This window comes from Pelobates fuscus, chromosome 11 (assembly GCF_036172605.1).
Source record: "Pelobates fuscus isolate aPelFus1 chromosome 11, aPelFus1.pri, whole genome shotgun sequence".
NCBI classification, from domain to species: domain Eukaryota; kingdom Metazoa; phylum Chordata; class Amphibia; order Anura; family Pelobatidae; genus Pelobates; species Pelobates fuscus.
The window spans coordinates 43,999,022-44,020,682 of NC_086327.1; the positions used below are offsets into that span (position 1 = coordinate 43,999,022).

At 44.1% G+C, this 21,661-nt stretch overlaps 1 protein-coding gene across 1 annotated transcript in view; it reads right to left on the bottom strand.

The window, feature by feature from the left end:
- Positions 1-21,661, bottom strand: part of TMEM150B (transmembrane protein 150B) — a 65,064-nt gene that overhangs the window by 31,191 nt on the left and 12,212 nt on the right. The window lies entirely within an intron of this gene.

Consider the following 21,661-nt stretch of genomic DNA (forward strand, 5'->3'; position numbering starts at 1 on the left):
TGGGTTTATCAGGTTTCAGTATCGGAATAATATTGGCCTGTAGTAATTCGGTTGGAAAAGATTTATTTAAAGCTATTTGATTAAACATATCTGTTAAAGGATTAATTAATAGGGACTGCATTTGTTTATAATATTTATTCGTGAAGCCGTCGGGGCCCGGAGTTTTGTTAGTAGGAAGTCTATTTATTTGAAATTTGACTTCATCAGCCGAGATAATCCTATTTAAAATTAGTAGATCCTGCGGTGTAACTTTTGGGATCTGGGTATCGGCAAGATAGTTTTGAATATCTTTTTGGTTGGGCGACAATTTAAGATTATACAGATCTTCATAGAATTGATTGAATCTGTCCCCTATTGCAGCAGGTGTCGAATAGATCTTTTGGCCATCAATCAGTTGTTCCACCCTATTTTTTGCATACTGATTTCGTAGTCTTTTAGATAAGTTCTTATTGGCTCTATTACCAGTATAGTAATTTTTTAGTCTTAGTTTATGGATATTTAATTGAATTTTTTGTTCCACTTTAAGATTAATTTGTTTTTGTAACACATTTAACTTAGTTTTTGTTTCTGCAGATGGATTTTGTTTGTTTAATTTAGATAAATTATAAAACTCAATATATAAATCAGTTAGGGTCTTCCCATTTTTGAACCTCATTATATGTGCTAATTTAATTAGGTAGCCACGCATAACTGATTTGTGGGTGCACCAATTGTTTGCAGGCGAAGTATCGGATGAGTTGTTTTCTAACCAAAAAATTTTTAATAATTGGGTTATTTCTTCCTTATTCTTCGGGTCATTTATGAGAGCGTCATTCAATCTCCAAGTATTATACACCCTTGGGGATTTATTACCAAAGTCTAGTAAAATAAGGCTATGGTCGGACCATAGACTCTCTTTGATTTCACTTGAATTGCATAAGGGTATCGCTTTGGCCTCTAATAAACAAAAATCAATACGAGCGTATGAACCATGCACGCACGATTGATGGGAATAGTCTTTATCCGTTGGATGTAATAATCTCCATATGTCGTGAAGATTATATTGTTTACAAATATTATTTAGTTTCTTAGATTGTTTGACCGTTCTTTTATCCTTTGTAGTAGCAGAGATATAAGTTTTATCCATTATGGGGTCTCCCACACAATTAAAATCTCCCGCTATTATTAAATACCCCTTAGATACTTTGTCCACTCTATCCATTATTGATGCAAATTTTGTCATAGGGTCGACATTCGGTAAATAAACGTTTACTAAGGTATAGATCTTTTTATCCATTACGCATACAATAATTATATATCTGGCTTCTAGGTCTAATTCAATATATTCAATTACCACTTCAATATTACTATTGAAGACGACTGCAACTCCTCTTTTTTTCTTGTCTTTTAATGAAGCGTGTACAATATTGGTAAATTTAACCCCGCCCCATCTTTGTTTAGGATCCTGCAACCAGTGAGTTTCCTGTAAGAATGCCACTTGAATGTTATGTTCACTAAGGGTATCATATAATCTACTCCTTTTTTTGTTCGTGTTTAAACCTTGAACATTTAAAGATAAAAATTTTAACATCTGTGTCTATCAGAAAATTAGACAGGTGTATTTATATTCAAACCCCCAGTCACCCCAAATAGGAGTACTATTATCATTTTTTACCATTCCTTTGTCAATGAATTCATAAGCTCTGAGCGTGGAATAACACAAACAAACATAAAGGGAAAGAAAACCAACCAAAAAACAGACTACAAAAAACACTATCACATTAAAATTGGATCGAAAAAGATCCAACATGGTCATCCAGCATACAGCTAGATTTAGAGAGAAGGAGGTTCTTTCTACTCTATTTTAACCGTAGATTTCCGATAGTATTAGAAATCAACGTCAACAATGTAGTATCACTACACCAAGAGGGGCGAGCCTACCACCGGGCCCAGGAAAAACGCCTTGGAGGAAACCACTTTACCGCATCGAAGGGGAGAAAAAAAAAAAAAAAAAGTCCCTTTAAGGCCATAAATCATCATATATATATCATTTAAACCAAATCAACTTCTCACGTTAATATATTAATGAGACTCTTGTATAGCATCTATTTTGTTGGTAGTAAACAGAAAATGTCGATTAGCCTCACACGACTGTCAAATCATATCATCTATTTGAAGTATATATACACTGTGTTTTTTCTTTGTGTTATATCATTCTTTCAGTGTGTGTCTAAGTATACCCCTTCTTATTGGTCTACAGAAAATTGACCTACATAGTGCAAGTATATGTGGTAACAACTTATGTAATACAAAACCACACTAGCAACAATTTCCAATCCTATCCCAATTACAGAAGATTATATCCCCGTGTGGATTTATATTTATCAATGTACCTCACTGAGGTCTTTTCTTATTTCTCACTACTGTGTCTCTGTGTTGTATTAAGTTGTATCCTTATTCCGTGTATCTTTGTATCCGTGTATATCAATATATTTGTGTTACTCCCGTATTGGAGTCAAACCTTACTGTGAAATAGTGTCGTTCTAAATTAAATTAAAATATGATACAGCAATTATTACTTATACATACATTTTTGTCAAATTCTTGTCAAATTATTTACCATCGCCTTAGTGTTAAAAACCCATAGTGCAGGCTATTGTTTGCAATAGCCCTTTCAATAGGAGCCCTTTCCATAAACTCCTCACAACGTGAAAAAATCTTTACTACTTAACACTAGTTAGGTCAAAATTAATTGCTCACCTAACAAATATAGGGGTTATTTCTGATATATTCTGATATATTCCCATTATCCCAACCGGAGACCACCAACATATCCTTTATACCATATCCTGTTACACCCTAAAAAAAAAAAAAAAAAAAAAAAAAATTCCCTTTCCCTTTCTTTCCTTATAATATCAGATACCGGCCCTGGCCCCTGACTCAGCTATTTACAAAGTCAATTTGTTCGCTTTCAGCCAGTCCAGCAATTTGGTATTTGACTCAAATACCTCTCTTTTCCCTTCAAATGACAGGCTTATTTTGGGCGGGTAAAGCCACTTATATTTTATCTCATGGCGTCTAAGAACTTGAATTGCTGGATTAAACATTTTCCTTTTTGTTCTCGTCTCGAAGGATAAGTCCTGGAATACTTTTACATTTTGAAAACAGCCCGAGGTTGGCTGATTCTCTCTTACGGCTTTCCAAACTTTTTCTTTATAGTCGTCTGTATTGAAACATGCAATGATATCTCGCGGAGCGTCGTTCTGGATGGATTGAGGTTTGAAAAGTCTATGGCACCGTTCTATTAAGTGATTATGTGAATTACAGTCCACCCCCAGCGCAGAAAAATATTCCATCAGGGTTTGTCTCACATCTTCTGGTCTTCCCTTTTCTGCTATATTTCTAAAACGCAGATTTTTGCGTCTAGACCGGTCTTCGATACCGTTCAATTTAGACTCCAGGTCTAAAATCTTATGATTGGCCGTTTGGCAGTCTTCAGCTAGATTTTGTACATTAAATTCCAGCTCTTTAATTTGGTCCTCAAATTTGTCTATCTTTGCAGCAAGTACATTTATTTCTTGTTTAATTTCTGATTTTATTTCTGTGGCTGTTGTAGCCAGCTCCATTTTAATCTGTTGCAGATTGTCCTTTAAGGTAGAACAAAAAAAAGTGATTGTTAACGGCTCTTTATTGGGCTCTGAATCCAAGCATTCCAAGCTAGCGTCAGTGTCATTCATCTTCTGTTTGGAGTTTTTATGTTGGGGAGAGAAATAAGTTGATAGAGATTTATCTTGCGTTGTATCTTTTTTCTCCTTCCTCAAGGAGGATTTTGTATCGTGTGTCTTTTTAGCAGCCATAATCAAGAGGCACTTAGGGTCACATAGAGTATATAATAATATACAGTTGCTCAGATATTTGGTGAATATTAGGTGGGTTAAATTTAACAGATATATTGCCACTTGATATTTTTACGAATCCTGAGGCTGCAACAGATCAGTAAAAAAGAATATCTACAACCACTATATTGCTCCCAAGGTGCAATTATAATGCTCTGTACTGTATATATCACGGTTTAAACATATTATGCACATATTGTGCGCTCATGGTAGATTATACCCCCCCCAAAGTTGGGAAGCCTTTTAGCAATAGGTTATAGCCTCTTTTTTTTTTTTTTTTTCTTTATCCTTCTAATTGTTCAGTTGCGTAATATGGTCGAAAAAGGCATTATTACAGGCTTCTGGCTATTTTACCATGCAGAGGCAGAATACGCTGAAAATATGAGTCTTCACATACCACACATCAGGTTGAATCAGCACAGCGGCTGATATATATTACCGCACTGAAGCGTCGTTGGGACTCCGACTATTTCAATTTTCAGCGTGGCTGTTCTTTTAGGGGCTGAAACACGTGAGTCCGGGCATCCAGCGTGTGTATAAGGCTGGCGTCGCTATACTCATTCAGGGCTGCAGAAGGTCGAACTGCCACCAATAAAATTTCGGATTGCTGCAGTGCTGCGGTTCTAAGTCCCCCCTTTGAGTTTTTTCAAGTTGCTGGCATGCGATATGAGAGCTAGTTGCTGGTATGCGATATGGGAGCAAAAAAAAAACCTAATGGTTCTCGCGGTCGTCTCCCGCCGGGCGCGCCATTACATGGCAGGCCGCCCCTCCTCCTCCGTCATCCCGCCGTCAGCACGCCTCAGCACGTCCGCACGTCATGACGCCACCAAGAAAATATATTTATTTTAAATGTAAAGCTTAACCTATTGTTAAAACAGATATGAGTGGTGGCACTGACTGTGTAAATGGGCAAGGCATCCAACCTGACACAGAAGCTGGCAGGCAACTGCTCTTCTATTACAGTGAAAAAAAAATATTTATTTTAAATGTAAAGCTTAACCTATTGTTAAAACAGATATGAGTGGTGGCACTGACTGTGCAAATGGGCAAGGCATCCAACCTGACACAGAAGCTGGCAGGCAGGCAACTGCTCTTCTATTACAGTGAAAAAAAAATATTTATTTTAAATGTAAAGCTTAACCTATTGTTAAAACAGATATGAGTGGTGGCACCAGTGGCGTACATACCGGGGTCGCAGGGGTCGCGGCTGCGACCGGGCCCGGCCCACCAGGGGGCCCGGCCGCCCTGCGACCCAGGTATGTACCCACAGGGCCAGCCTCTTCTGCTGGGGGGCCCAAGAGCCGGCCACCTCCGGGCCCCCCGAGGCTGGCCCTGCTGTCATCCGGCTGGCTGGCGGGCGCGCGAGGGAGCACTGTCCCCTGAGTGCTCCCTCTTCAGCTCCCTCGCGCACCGCACTGAAACCGGAGCCGGAAGATGACAGCAACAGTGCTCCCTCGCGCGCCCGCCAGCCAGCCGGATGACAGCAGGGCCAGCAACACCACTGGACCCCAGGGAATCCCCCCAGCTCTCACACAGGTAAGGAGGCTGGGGGGATTAAATAAAAAAACAAAACAAAAAAAAAACGAGTGAGTGTGTTAGTGAGTGTGTTAGTGTGAGTGGGTGTGTTAGTGAGTGTGTTAGTGAGTGTGTTAGTGAGTGTGTTAGTGTGAGTGAGTGTGTTAGTGAGTGTGTTAGTGTGAGTGTGTTAGTGAGTGTGTTAGTGTGAGTGAGTGTGTTAGTGAGTGTGTTAGTGTGAGTGAGTGTGTTAGTGAGTGTGTTAGTGTGAGTGAGTGTGTTAGTGTGAGTGAGTGTGTTAGTGAGTGTGTTAGTGAGTGTGTTAGTGTGAGTGAGTGTGTTAGTGTGAGTGAGTGTGTTAGTGAGTGTGTTAGTGAGTGAGTGTGTTAGTGAGTGTGTTAGTGAGTGTGTTACTGTGAGTGATTGTGTTAGTGTGAGTGATTGTGTTAGTGTGAGTGATTGTGTTAGTGTGAGTGATTGTGTTAGTGAGTGTGTTACTGTTAGTGAGTGTGTTAGTGTGAGTGATTGTGTTAGTGTGAGTGTGTTAGTGTGAGTTAGTGTTAGTGAGTGTGTTACTGTTAGTGAGTGTGTTAGTGTGTGTGATTGTGTTAGTGTGAGTGATTGTGTTAGTGTGAGTGTGTTAGTGTGAGTGTGTTAGTGTGAGTGATTGTGTTAGTGTGAGTGTGTTAGTGTGAGTGATTGTGTTAGTGAGTGTTAGTGTTAGTGAGTGTGTTAGTGTGAGTGTGTTAGTGAGTGTGTTAGTGTTAGTGAGTGTGTTAGTGTTAGTGAGTGTGTTAGTGTGAGTGATTGTGTTAGTGTGAGTGATTGTGTTAGTGTGAGTGTGTTAGTGTGAGTGATTGTGTTAGTGAGTGTTAGTGTGAGTGTGTTAGTGTGAGTGTGTTAGTGAGTGTGTTAGTGTTAGTGAGTGTGTTAGTTAGTGTGAGTGTTAGTGAGTGTGTTAGTGTTAGTGAGTGTGTTAGTGTGAGTGATTGTGTTAGTGTGAGTGATTGTGTTAGTGTGAGTGTGTTAGTGTGAGTGATTGTGTTAGTGAGTGTTAGTGAGTGTTAGTGTGAGTGTGTTAGTGTTAGTGAGTGTGTTAGTGTTAGTGAGTGTGTTAGTTAGTGTGAGTGTTAGTGTGTGTGTTAGTGAGTGTGTTAGTGAGTGCGTTAGTGAGTGCGTTAGTGAGTGCGTTAGTGAGTGCATTAGTGAGTGTGTTAGCGTTAGTGAGTGTGTTAGTGTGTGTGTGTGTGTTAGTGAGTGTGTGTGTGTGAGTGAGTGTGTGTGTGTGTTAGTGAGTGTGTGTGTGTCTGCAACTGAGTGTGTGTCTGTCAGTAAATGTGTGCGTCTGTTCATGAGAGTGTGTGTGTGTCTAAAGCACTTACCTTTCTCCAGCGCCGGGCTCCCTTGGCGCTGGGGCTCTCTCCGTCCCGATCCGCCTCTCAGCTCCGAATGCACATGCGTGGCAAGAGCCACGCGCGCATTCAAACCGCCCATAGGAAAGCATTACTCAATGCTTTCCTATGGATGTTCTGCGTCTCCTCACTGTGATTTTCACAGTGAGAATCACAGAAAATCCTCTAGCGGCTGTCAATGAGACAGCCACTAGAGGCTGGATTAACCCTCAGTGAAACATAGCAGTTTCTCTGAAACTGCTATGTTTTCAGCTGCAGGGTTAAAACTAGAGACCTGGCACCCAGACCACTTCATTGAGCTGATTTGATCTGGGTGTCTGTAGTGGTCCTTTAAGTGTATGTGTTTATGCATGCACTGGGGTACATACCGCGGTCGCACGGTTCGCAGCCCTGCGACCAGGTGCCTGCCGCCATGTGTTGCGGCCCCAGCCCGCGCAGAGTAAGCGCGGGGGGGGGGCCCACGGATCAGTTTTCGCACCGGGGCCCCATAGGTTGTGTGTACGCCACTGGGTGGCACTGACTGTGCAAATGGGCAAGGCATCCAACCTGACACAGATGCTGGCAGGCAGGCAACTGCTCTTCTATTACAGTGAAAAAAAAATATTTATTTTAAATGTAAAGCTTAACCTATTGTTAAAACAGATATGAGTGGTGGCACTGGGCAAGTAGGCACAGTATCCAATGTGAACCTCACACAGAAGCTGGCAGGCAGGCACCTGCAATTACATTACACAGAAAAAAAAAAAAGCAGCCTGATGTTATAGCCCTAAAAAGGGCTTTTTGGGGTGCTGTCCTTACAGCAGAGATCAGATGAGTCCTTCAGGATTGTAGTGGACACTGAATACCCTAGCCTAGCTATCAATTTCCCTATCTAATCAGCAGCAGCTAAACTTTCCCTCCTCTCACTAAGCATGCAGCTTCAGAATGAATCGAAAATGGATGCTGGGAGGGAGGTTGTAGGGTGTGGAAGGGAGGGAGTGCTGCTGATTGGCTGGAATGTGTCTGCTGACCGAGAGGCACAGGGTCAAAGTTTGCCCAATGATGACGAATAGGGGGCGGATCGAACTGCGCATGTGTCCGCCCGCCGTGGCGAACGCGAACACGCTAAGTTCGCCGGGAACTGTTCGCCGGCGGACAGTTCGGTACATCACTAATTAACAAGTATAATCTCAGGTTCTCTGTGGAAACAAACAACGGCAGTAAATATCAGGTCTAGTTGATGCCCAGTTTTGCTGAAGGTGGAATTACAGCTTTGGCAGCAAAAGGGTTATACTCTGTAGATGCAGGTTTCAAGCACAAAGACAACTTTATATGACTGAAGTAATAAACTATGAGGTCAAAGGACATACATATCCATTAATCTATGTGTGTCTGTGCATGTGTGCAATATATATATATATATATATATATATATATATATATATATGTTTTGGAAAATGTATTCATACTTACCGTAATTTTCTTTTCCTGGCTATTATTCATGGCAGCCTATACTTATTTATGGGTTAGATCCGCCCCTTAAAGCCGATAGGACAGAAAAAAAACCACCAAAGACTTAAAAGGAGGCTCCAGTCCTAAGGTCTTCAGTCAGTAACACGTACTACAGTAAAACAGACATATTAATGGGTGGGCAGTATAGGCTGCCATGAATAATAGCCAGGAACAGAAAATTACGGTAAGTATGAATACATTTTCCATATTCCTGGCTAATCATGGCAGCCTATACTTATATGGGAATACCCATGCTTTAAAGAACAAAAAAGAGAGTGACCAGAATATTTCAAGATGCAACATAAATATAAAGTAGTAAACAAACAAGTTTAACGAGAGGCACGAACAGCTTGAAGGACGTTACGTCCGAACTGTGCCTCATTAGAAGATCTAACATCCAGGTTGTAATGTCTGATGAATGTATTCAGAGAAGACCAATTGCCAGCTTTGCAAATCGAGTCTGAAGAAGCATTTGCCACAGTAGCCCATGATGCTGCCACAACACGTGTGGAATGTGCCCTAACACCTTTAGGTACTGTTATGGATTGGAATTTGTATGCCTTCGAAATAGCTGTTATCACCCACTGTCTCAATTTGGAGGTAGAAGCAGCTTCACCCCTTCTGTGACCAACTGGTAATATGAAGAGTCTGGGGGATTTCCTGAAGGAACTTGTTCTCTCAATATAAATAGAGAGAGCTCTCACCACGTTGAGCATATGCCACTGCTCCTCCTCAGGTGATGTAGGAAATGGATAAAAGGAAGGCAGAATGATCTCTTGGTTTAGGTGGAAATTGGAAACCACCTTAGGCAAAAATTCCAGCATTGGTCAGAGAACCACCTCGTCTTGCTGAAAGCTATTAAATGGTGGATTACAGGACAATGTTTTGAGCTCACACATCCTCCTAGCTGAGAAGACTGCTACCAACAATTGCACGTTCTATGTAAGCAGTGTCAAGGAAGCTTGAACCAGAGGCTCGAATGGAGGCTTGGTTGAAGCTTGCAACACCAATGGGAGATCCCATGTCGGCATAAAGGCTTTCAGAGGAGGTCGCATTTTAATGACAGCCCTCATTAATCTGATAACCAAGTAGCTCCTTCCTGGAGATACTACTCACAGAGACAGGAGACGTATTTGTAATATTTGTAATATTGTGATGCAAGCAAAGCAGGAAGGGGAATTGGATGTACTTGTCCATCTAGGGACAAATGATTTGGCTTGTAATGAGGTTTCTGAGGTAAATTAAGTGTTTTGTGTTTTTGACAAAGCTATACAGCAGGTTGTGTCCACACTGTCATTCTCTGAAGCTCTGCCTGTGCATAACATTCAAAATGACAGGCGGATGCGCATTAGGGACTTTAACTTGTGGCTTGGTGAATGGTGTCAGGAGCAAGGATTTGGCTTTGTTTCTCATGGTAGCTCTATTTCGAATAGAAATAAACTGTACAAAAATGATGGTTTGCATCTTTCTCAAAATGGAACAAATGTTCTCAGCGAGCAGTTCAGAGGTTTTGCTAGGAAGTATTTAAACAAGGAGAGTGGGAAAAAGGGTGATAAAACATCAGTCCATTTGCTCCCCAAAACAAGGACACAAAGTAACAGTAGCGAGTGTATTAAATTAGAAGCTTTGAATCATGTCTACAAATGCTCGCAGTTTAGGGAATAAGAGCTATGAACTTGTGGCAATAATAACAACTGAGAATGTAGATTTAGTGGCTGTTACTGAGACATGGTATAATGAGAAAAATGACTGGGTCATAGCAATACCAGGGTACTCTTTATATAGAAAATACAGAGAAGGCAGGAAAGGGGCAGGGGTGACCCTCTATGTGAAGGATAGCATAAAATCTAACCTTATAAAATTTAGTGAGGCGAACATAGAGTCCGCTTGGGTTACGTTAGAATTTGGAAATCACACAGTAACTTGTGTAGGTGTGATTTACAGGCCCCCTGGACAAATACTGTAGAAGAGTTAAATAATCTACTAGTTGAGGAAATAGCTAAAATGACAATGAAGGGGGAAGTTATCATCATGGGTGACTTTAATCTTCCGGATGTCAACTGGAAAACCAAAACAGCTGCTTGTGCCAGGAGCACACATATTCTAAACTCCCTACTGGGATTGTCTCTAAACCAACTTGTGAGGAGGAACCAACTTGTGAGGAGGCCAAACTAGATTTAGTGTTAACAAATGGAGATTTAATATCAGATATTACTGTAGGTGAAAGTTTAGAATCGAGTGATCACCAGTCAGTGTGGTTTAATATAAGAAAAGTGACTGAGTCACACACAAAAACAAAAGTTTTAGATATTAGAAAAACAGACTGTTATAAATTAGAATATGCGTAAAGGAGTCCTTATCAGATTGGAGCAGTTTAAATGGAGTCCAGTAGAAATGGGATTATTTAAAAGTTGCACTTCTGAAAGCAACAGAAAATTCCATTAGGCTTGTCAGGAAGAGCATAAAAATTAAGAAACCAATGTGGTACTCTGCAGAAGTGGCCAAAATAGTAAAAAACAAAAAGTTAGCATTTAGTAATTTTATTTTAAAAAAACAGAGTAAGGAAGACAGACAGATCTATAAGATTAAGCAGAAAGAGGCAACGCAAGTTATAAGAGCCCCCAAAGCACACACAGATGAGAGAATAGCACAGTCAGTAAAAAAGGGGGAGAAAATTTTTTTGTAGATACACAAATGAGAAAAGAAAAGTAAAACAAGGATTAGTTAGATTAAAAACAAAAGAAGGAAGGTGTGTACAAGAGGATAAAGGTCTATTTGACTGCCTCAATGAATAGTTTTGTTCAGTATTTACAGATGAAAATGAAGGAAAGGGGCCTCAGTTAGGAAAAAGGACAAATTAGTAATTTGGTACATGTGAGTTTACAGAGGAAGAGGTTCTATTTCAACTGTCAAGATTAAAGACAAATAAGTCGATGGGGCCTGATGAGATACACCCAAAGTTATTAAAATAACTTAGTGGTGTACTAGCAAAACCATTTACGGATTTATTTAACCAATCATTATTAACAGGAGTAGTCCCAGAAGATTGGAAATTAGTGAATGTTGTACCCATTCACAAGAAAGGTAGTAGGGAGGAGTTGGGTAACTACAGGCCAGTATGCCTCACTTCAGTAGTGGGGAAAGTAATGGAAACCATATAAAAGAACAGAATTGTTGAACATCTAAAATCAAATGGATTTCAAGATCAGAGACAACATGGGTTTACTTCAGGGAGATCATGCCAAACTAATCTTACTGATTTTTTTTTTTTGATTGACTAATTAAAATAATAGACATGGTGGTGCATGACCTAGATTGCTTACCTAGATTTCAGTAAGGATTTTGACACTGTTCCACATAGAAGGCTCATCAATAAACTGCAATCTTTAAGTTTAGATTCCAATATTGTAGAATGGGTAAGGCAGTGGCTGAATGACAGGCAACAGAGGGTTGTTGTCAACGGAGTATATTCGAAGCAAGGTCTAGTTACCAACGGGGTACCTCAGGGATCTGTATTTGGACCTATTCTCTTCAAGGTCTTGATGGTAAGGTATGTCTTTATGCTGATGATACTAAAATTTGCAACAGGATTGATGTTCCAGGAGGGATAAACCAAATGGCAAATGATTTAGGTAAATTAGAAAAATGGTCAGAGCTGTGGCAACTGACATTCAATGTGAATAAGTGTAAGAAAATGCATCTCGGGCGTAAAAACCCATGGGCAGAGTATAGAATATTTGATACCCAACTAACCTCAACATCTGAGGAAAGGGATTTAGGGGTGATTATTTCAGATGACTTAAAGGTAGACAGACAATGTAATAAAGCAGCAGGAAATGCTAGCAGAATGCTTGGTTGTATAGGGAGAGGTATTAGCAGTAGAAAGAGAGAAGTGCTCATGCCATTGTACTGAACACTGGTGAAACCTCACTTGAAGTATTGTACGCAGTAAAGGAGAGCGTATTTTCAGAAGGATATTGATACTTTGGAAAGAGTTCAGAAAAGGGCTACTAAATAGTCTTAAATTAGAGGGGCAAAGGTTTAAAAATAATTTCAGGAAGTATTACTTTACAGAGAGGGTAGTGGACGCATGGAATAGCTTTCCAGCTGAAGTGGTAGAGGTTAACACAGTGAGGGAGTTTAAGCATGCATGGGATAGGCATAAGGCTATCCTAGACTTAAGATAAGGTCAGGGACTAATTAAAAGTATTTTAAAACTAGAAACTAAATGGGCCAAATGGTTCTTATCTGCTGTCTCATTCTATGTTTCTATGTGTCTAAAGCCCAACGAATACCCGTTAATGCAGACAAAGCAGAAACTTGCACCTTTAGGGTGTTGTAGCTTAGGACTTTATCCAGTCACGACTGGAGAAAGCCAAGTATCGTAGCTATTGGAGGTGGAGAGATATCCAACTCATGCTCCAAGGACCAAGTAACAAACACTTGCCATATTTTATAGTATGATGAAGAGGTGGAAACTTTTCGAGACTGCAATACGTTTTTGATAAGAGAACTTCCTATGCCCTTACCTATAAGCGACTCCCACTCAATCTCCATGCCATCAAACCCAGAGCCTGAGGGTCTGCGTGAAACAGAACCTTGAATCAGAAGCTCTGGTCGGACTGGGAGATTCCTTGGATGTTCCAGACTCATCCGAATCGCCATAGGAGACCAAGGTCTTATTGGCCAAAAGGGGAGAATTGCTATGGCCTCCACTCTCTCTCTTTCTGAGTCTTCCTCAGGACCGCATAAATTAGAGGTATGGGAGGAAAAATGTAGGTCAGGTTGAACCTCCATTCCTGAGTCAAGGCATCCTGACCCCGAGCTTGTGGATCGAACTGTCTGGAGAAGTAATCCTGTACCTGCTTGTTCTTGGATGTTGCCACCAGGTCTATATGAAGTACTCCCCATCGTCTTGTCAGTTCCAGGAAAACTTCTGGACATAAATGCCAATTGAACCTGTCCAGGGTAACACAGTTTTGAAAATCCACCACTGTATTCTGATTCCCTGGAAGACAGACTGTGGAGAGAACTTGAACATCGCTCTGCCCATATCAAGATGGGGAAAATGTATCTTATCAACATGCGACTGTGGGTTCCACCTTGATGGTTTATGTATGCCACTTCTGCCTTGTTGTCTGATCGAATACAGATCCACTTGTGACATAAACTTCTCCTGAATCTCTGGAGAGCTTTGAAAATAGCTCTTATCTCTAGGATGTTGCTTGGGAGTACAGATTCCTCCTTTGACCACTGACCTTGAGCTACCTGATTCAGGCAATGTGCTCCTCATCCTTGTGCTCTGGCATCTGTAGTTAAGATTATCTAGTGTGGGTCTTTTAAGGGAAAACCCCTGGTCACATTCTTCTTCCTCCGCCACCAAGTGAGATGAAGTCTCGTCATTGGGGGTATCTTTATCAACTGATGCCAATTTCCCTTCCATTTGTCGAATTGGGACACAAAAGCCTTTTAAGGTACCCGCAGATGCCACTGTGCCCATCTTACCAGACCAATCGTGGAGGCTAGAATTCCTATAAGTTGCATAAACTTCCTTGCAGTGACCAGATGTTCCCAGAGAAACTGTGAAATGAAGAAAAACATTATTTTGATCCTATCTTGGGATAGGGAGACTGAATTGTTGTTTATATTGAATTCGGCTCCCAAGAATGTCCTCTTCTGGGCAGGTATAAGGTTGCTCCTCGTGGTTTATCAACCACCCGAACCTTTGAAGCTCCCTCAGTGCTACATCTCTCTGGGTTATTGCCATCCTTGAATCTGGGGCTACTAGGAGTAGATCATGCAGGAAGTGGAATAAGTTGAATCCCAGAGTTCTTAACCTTGCAATTAAATTCACCAAGACCTTTGAAAAGGTCCTAGGAGCCATACTCAAACCGAATGGAAGTGAAAGTGTTGTTCCTTCCATGCAAACCTCAGACATTGCTGAGGATCTGGTGAAATGGAGATGTTAAAATATGAGTCTCTGAGATCTATTGAGACTAGGAAGTCTCCCTTCAGGACCGCTGGAGCAATTGTCTTGATAAATTCAACCCTGAAGCTCCTGATGTTCAAATGTGAGTGGATCCTTCTTAGATCTAATATAGGCCTCTAACTGTTCTCGCTTTTCTCTACCAGGAAGAGAGGAGAATAACATACTTCTTTTCTTCCAGCCCGAATGAACAGATTTCCAGTAAATGGTTTGTATTGGCCCTATTCATATATTTGTTAAATGTTAATACATCTGAGAAGCAATTTTCGTAAAACAAATTTAATGACTTCTTCCTTTCACCTTTTTAATTTTGAAACCCACTGCTGCACTTTTTCTAGTGCTATAATATCCTTCTTAACTTATAAAAAGCAAAATAAAATTTGCATCCAGAGAATTAATGCCCCATTTTATACATGACAATTCTTTAGCAGCCTTGGCATTTTCTGACTTCCATTGGACATTGTTGCCTAGTTTGTGGTCTATAATAATTCCCAAATTGTTCTCATGTGAAGTTCCCCCGAGCATAGATTAGAGGGATTACCTGCTCTGGTGCATTCGTATGTTCGGGGAAGTAGAAAAGCGTGGGAACGGAGGCAATCGGTAAGTGAGGAGTGTCTGTACTTTTTCATAGAAAGGTCATGCAGGTCAAACAAATGAGCATAATAAAATAATCTCATATCTTTATTTGATGCAAATTACAGGGTGGCTAAACGTACCCTACAGGCACTCAGACCACTTCATCTCATTCAAGTGGTCTGGGTGCAGTGTCCATGTCCCCCCTTAGTCCTGCAATGTAAAACATTTTTTTTGAGAAACTGCAATGTTTATACTGCAGTACTAAGACTGCATCTAGTGACTGTACCAGATAGCGACTAGAGCAGGGGCGGACTGAGAACCCTCAGGGCCCCCGGGCAAAATAAATCAAGGGCCCCCTTACAGGCCCCACCCATACTCCGCAGCAAGCGCCACCCATGTCCCGCCTCCATGCACCGCCTCCAGCCACACCCTACACAATCTTTAGACACAAGGAACAAAAGTGCAATAATCCCTTCAAGGTCCCAGTAGAGACTACAATTGAGGGCTAATGGGCCATGGAGGGGGGTCTTTCTAGCAGAGGCTATCTCAGTGTCCTTTAGAGAGTGTGTTAGAAAGAATCCCCTCCAGGCCCTATTAGAGACTACAATTGAGTCTAACAGGCTTGGAAGGGGGTCTTTCTAACAGAGGCCATCTCAGTGTCCCTGCTGGAAACAGTCGCCTCCAGGCCCCAGTAGAGACTACAATTGAGGGCTAATGGGCCATGGAGGGGGGGAGCATTCTAGCAGAGGCTATCTCAGTGTCCTTTAGAGAGTGTGTTAGAAAGAATTTCCTCCAGGTCCCATTAGAGACTACAATGGAGTCTAATAGGGCCTGGAGGGGGGTCTCTCCAACACTCTGGTTCCTATTCACAATATAGCAACACAACATAGCTGATACCTAGGCCAAGTTGGCTCCTCTTACCTTAATTACTGTTGCTGGCTGGCAGTCTGTGGGCTTGCTGGAAGGCTGTGGGCTTACTGGCTGCGGCTGGCAGGCTGTGGGCTTGCTGGCAGGCTGTGGGATTTCTGGCTACTGCCGGCAGGCTGTGGGCTTGCTGGCTGCGGCTGGCAGGCTGTGGGCTTGCTGGAAGGCTGTGGGCTTACTGGCTGCGGCTGGCAGGCTGTGGGCTTGCTGGCAGGCTGTGGGCTTACTGGCTACTGCCGGCAGGCTGTGGGCTTGCTGGCTGCGGCTGGCAGGCTGTGGGCTTGCTGGCTGCGGCTGGCAGGCTGTGGCTTGCTGGCTGGCAGGCTGTGGCTTGCTGGCTGCGGTTGGCAGGCTGTGGGGTTGCTGGCTTTAAGCCTAACTGGTGGCCTGTAGGCTGGCTGGCTGTCTACTGGCCAGCCTGTGGGCTGGCTGGCTTGCTGGCTACTGGGGCACTCGTAGATTATTTAAAGAAATAATCCATGCACAATAACCACTACTACTCTGTGTAGTCGTTATGGTGCCAGGAGGGCCGGGCCCCCCTCTCAGAGTAAGTAGTCAAACCGTTTAAGAACAGTTTGACAACTTACCTGGGGTCTGCTGGGATATGAGGCTGTAGTAGGGTATAGGAGCAGTGGTGCAATGTGTAAGGGGTGCAGTCTGTGTGAAAGGTTCAGTGTGTGTGAGGGGGTGTAGTGTGTGAATGTGTAGGGTGTGTGGGGCAATGTGTGTACGAGGGGGCTGTGTATGTGTGTGGCAATGTTAGTATGGGGGGCTGTGTGTGTATGGGTGGGCAGTGTATGTGTGTGTGTGTGAGGCAATGTGTGTAAATGTGTATGGTGTGTGTGGGGGCAGTGTGTGTGTATGGTGTGTGTGGGGGCAGTGTGTGTGTATGGGTGGCAGTGTGTGAATGTGTATGGTGTGGGGGCAGTGTGTTTATGGGGCTAAAGTTCACTCTCACCACTGCGACCACCAGGAATACCTGGTGGTCACAGTGTTGAGAGTGAACTCTAGCCCGTAGCTCCAGGGCTAGAGTTTACTCTTGCAAGAGCCGTAACGTTGCCGTGGTAACCGCGGCAACGATCTGTGCTCGCGCAAGAAGGACCCAGAGGAGCTGCAGGCTGAGCTCCCGGGTCCTCTCTTCCTCCCTCCCCTGCCGGCTGCCCGCACGGTGCCTGCGGACAGGGGAGGGGGCAATTGCCCTCCTCTTACTCCCCCCTCCCCCTCTTCTTACCCCCTTCTTACTCCCTCTCTCTTCTTACCCCCATTCTTACTCTCCCCTCTTCTTACTCCCCCCTCCCCCTCTCCTTACTCCCCCTTCTTACTCTCCCCATCTTCTTACTCCCCCTCCCCCTCTTCTTACTCCCACCTCTTCTTACTCCCCCCTCTTCTTACCCCCTCCCCCCTCTTCTTACCCCCTCCCCGCTCTTCTTACCCCCCTCCCCGCTCTTCTTACTCCCCCTTCCTCTTTTTACTCCCCCCTCCCCTCTTCTTACCCCCTTTACTCCCCCCTCTCTTCTTAATCTCCCCTCTTCTTACCCCCTCCCCCCTCTTCTTACTCTCCCCTCCCCCCTCTTCTTACTCTCCCCTCCCCCTCTTCTTACTCCCCCCTTCCTCTTTTACTCCCCCTCCCCCTCTTCTTACTCCCCCTCCCTTCTTACCCCCTCTCTCTCTTCTTACCCCCCTCCCTCTTCTTACCCCCCCCTCCCTCTTCTTACCCCCCTCCCTCTTCTTACCCCCCTCCCTCTTCTTACCCCCCTCCCTCTCTCTTTTTACCCCCCCTACTCCCCTCTCTCTTTTTACCCCCTCCCTCTCTCTTTTTACCCCCCTCCCTCTCTTAACCCCCTCTCTCTTTTAACCTCCCCTCTCTCTTTTAACCTCCCCTCCCTCTCTCTTTTAACCCCCCTCCCTCTTTTAACCTCCCCTCCCTCTCTCTTTTAACCCCCCTCCCTCTTTTAACCCCCCCTCCCTCTTTTAACCCCCCTCCCTCTTTTAAACCCCCCTCCCTCTTTTAAACCCCCCTCCCTCTCTCTTTTAACCCATCTCTTTTAACAACCCCCCCTCTCTTTTAACCCCCCCTCCCTCTTAACCCCCCCTCCCTCTCTCTTTTTACCCCCCCTCCCTCTCTCTTTTAACCCCCCCTCCCTCTCTCTTTTAACCCCCTCCCTCTCTCTTTTTACCCCCCCTCCCTCTCTCTTTTAACCCCCCCTCCCTCTCTCTTTTAACCCCCCCTCCCTCTCTCTTAACCCCCCCTCCCTCTCTCTTTTAACCCCCCCTCTCTCTTTTAACCCCCCCTCCCTCTCTCTTTAACCCCCCCTCCCTCTCTCTTTAACCCCCCCCTCCCTCTCTCTTTAACCCCCCCTCCCTCTCTCTTTTATCTCCCCCTCCCTCTCTCTTTTAACTCCCCCCCTCTCTCTTTTAACCCCCCCTCTCTCTTTTAACCCCCCCCTCTCTCTTTTAACCCCCCCTCTCTCTTTTAACCCCCCCCTCTCTCTTTTATCTCCCCCCCCCTCCCTCTCTTTTTTTACCCCCTCCCCGTAGCGTGGCCGAGAGGCTCTGCGTCCGCGGTGCCGACCGGATTGATAGGAAGGTGCACACACACTGAGTGTGCACCTTCCTGTCAGTCCGGCCGGGTACAGGAAACAGAAACTCCTGTTCCGCGCGGAACAGGAGTTTCTGTTTCCTGTACCCGGCCGGACTGACAGGAAGGTGCACACTCAGTGTGTGTGCACCTTCCTATAACTCCGGCCGGCACCGGGGACGCAGAGCAGCTCGGCCACGCTACGGGGAGGGGAGGTGAGAAGCTGCAGCCGCCTGAGCGCTCTTAAGAGAGCGCTCAGGCGGCTGCAGCATTTAAAGGGGCGGCCGGGCCCCCTGATGGCGGGCCCCCCTCCCGGCCGGGCCCTCGGACCATGTCCGAAGTGCCCGACCGGTCAGTCCGCCCCTGGACTAGAGGCGCTTCTTGGAGTTTCGCAGTGTTTGACTCTGATAAACACTGGACTACCTCACGCTCTGCATGACGACATCCAGCGTCAGAAAACCCCACAAGAGGAAGTCCTAATGCATGCGCGGCACTCGCCACACATGTGCATTAGGTCCCTCATTCGTGGATGATGTCAGAGGAGGCGGAGTGTGACCCAGCACCGAGGGACATCGAAATCAGGTAAGTGAAAAAAGGGTTATTTAACCCTTTATGTGTCAAAAATTGCGAGGGGGGAGGGCTAGAGGGCACTATAGTGTTAGGAATACAGCTTTGCTTTCCCAATACTATAGTTTTTCTTTAACTCTCAAAATGAGGGATCATGTAAACTTAAGTAAACATGAAATGCATGAATCAAAGTAAACTGATGACACCCTTAGTTTTTACACCGTCAATCACTATATCAAAAAACAAAACATAATATACAGGGATCTACATTTTAATTAGTGGGGTAATAGCTTTTTGATCCAAGGAGATATTCGACTGCCATTATAAGGACTCTTTTCCCGGTGTTACTATGTAACTATGTATTTTTTTTAACTTCCTTGAATGCAAGTCACCGGTGCTAGAAACAAGTCAAAGTACAAAGCACCTTCTCCTTATCTGTTCTCTTGCTATCAGGTTTTTCTATTTTTAGAAACAATAATGCAATATATTTCCATGTTGTTTCATGGATATCTAAATCTAATAATATAAAACACAAAGGCTCTTGGCTACTGAAAATAAGCTCTTATCCTGAAGAACTCACAATTTCAAAGATGAAGTCACACACATAAAATATTTGTCGGCTCATCCAAACACAATTTACCAACGTTTCATTCTGAGATTGCAGGGATGGAAGTTCACAAACACAGGACTGCCAGAACTACATTGAAAGTAAGAGGACACTCCAGTCATACTCTGGGTACCAACCTAATTTAAGTGTGTTTGATAGAGTTTGGTCTCACATTTATGCTGTATATTTCATCACATCACATCACTCCTCCTTTTTGCACAAATCAACTTCATTATTAGAAGAATTCCGAGTATGAACTTAGCTCAGCCACTAAGATATCAGTGTGAAATAAGAGAAACTAAAGGTTTTAAGAGTGAGAAGATCACAGCATGATTTTGAGATCAAAGTCTATTAAAATGACTTACATTGACACTGTATGTAGTAAAAATATTTATTTCAATGAATTGGTTACAGTTCCCAAAATGTCCCTAAGCACTGTCCCTCCGTTCAGTGTTAAACCATTTTCAAGGGGTTTAACATTAAAAAAAGGATCCCTGGCTTCCTAAAGCTCTGCTCATACTGGAACTGCAAAATCTACGAATCCAATGAGATGAAGCAGTTACAGTGCCAGTGTCCCTTTAAAGTGTGTTAATACTCAGAGTGTTCCTGTAGAGACAGCTATACCATTTAGGAGACAGTTACAGTGAAATCAGTTGAAATCCTTAAATTGTGCCAAATCTACAACAAGATTTTAGATTAAAAGTTATATTTACTTTAAGATCACTCCTTGCTAGTGTTAGCACCTGGCTGTTTTTTTACTGGCACAGCCAATATATGAGGCTCTCTGGATGTTGCTGGTATTGGAAAAATACAGGATCTAAGATTGCTAAATGGGCTCTGAGATCGCTGTGTTTTGTCTGAGGGAGCATAACCCCACCCCGCAGACTTAACGCAGTTCTCTACATAGCCCCGCCCAGAGACTGAACACAGTGTTCTCTGCATTTTCCCACCCCACCTGTACAGAATACAGCGTTCTCTGCATAACTCCACCTCCAGATGAACACAGCATTCTCTGCACAGTTCCGCCCACAGACCGAACAGAGCATTCTCTGCATATCCCCACCCCCAGACTGAACACAGTGTTCTTTGCATAGCCCCGCCCACAGACTAAACACAGATTACTCTGCATGGCCCCCAAGCTGAACAGTACATTAACTACACAGTCCCAACCCCGGACTGAACACAGCATTCTCTGCATGGCCCCACCAGCCAGACTGAACACACTGTTCTCTGCATAGCCCCACCCCCAGACTGAACACAGCATTCTCTGCATGCCCCCACAAGCCAGACTGAACACAGCGTTCTCTGCATAGCCCCACCCCCAGACTGAACACACTGTTCTCTGCATAGCCCCAGCCCCAGACTGAACACAGCATTCTCTGCATGGCCCCACCCGCCAGACTGAACACAGCATTCTCTGCATAGCCCCACCCGCCAGACTGAACACAGCATTCTCTGCATAACCCCACCCGCCAGACTGAACACAGCGTTCTCTGCATGGCCCCACCCACCAGACTGAACACAGCGTTCTCTGCATGGCCCCACCCGCCAAACTGAACACAGCGTTCTCTGCATAGCCCCACCCGCCAAACTGAAAACAGCGTTCTCTGCATAGCCCCACCCCCCAGACTGAACACAGCATTCTCTGCATAGCCCCACCCGCCAGACTGAACACAGCATTCTCTGCATAGCCCCACCCGTCAGACTGAATACAGCATTCTCTGCATAACCCCACCCGCCAGACTGAACACAGCGTTCTCTGCATAGCCCCACCCGCCAGACTGAACACAGCGTTCTCTGCATAGCCCCGCCCCCAGACTGAACACAGCATTCTCTGCATAGCCCCACCCGTCAGACTGAATACAGCATTCTCTGCATAACCCCACCCACCAGACTGAACACAGCGTTCTCTGCATAGCCCCACCCGCCAGACTGAACACAGCATTCTCTGCATAACCCCACCCGCCAGACTGAACACAGCATTCCCTGCATAGCCCCGCCCCCCAGACTGAACACAGCATTCTCTGCATAGCCCCACCAGCCAGACTGAACACAGCATTCTCTGCATGGCCCCACCCGCCAGACTGAACACAGCATTCTCTGCATAACCCCACCCCCAGACTGAACACA